Genomic DNA, 210 nt, shown 5'->3' on the forward strand with positions numbered 1-210 from the left:
TCATTATTTTTGGTGTTTCAACGAAAGCGCTCATTAAAAAGAAAGCGTAAATCCCCTTGTAATCGCCACAAATCCCACTCACTCCTGACCGCGAAAATCCCTTCATGTTATTGTGCCTTTGAATGCGGGTACTTAAGTAAGCTGTCTTTGATTATCACTTGTTTCCTTGCATCGTAACCTTGCTTAAGGGTGATGGCAGGTTGTGAGAAG

The sequence above is a fragment of the Penaeus monodon genome, chromosome 24, assembly GCF_015228065.2.
Source record: "Penaeus monodon isolate SGIC_2016 chromosome 24, NSTDA_Pmon_1, whole genome shotgun sequence".
In the NCBI taxonomy this organism is placed as follows: Eukaryota; Metazoa; Arthropoda; class Malacostraca; order Decapoda; family Penaeidae; genus Penaeus; species Penaeus monodon.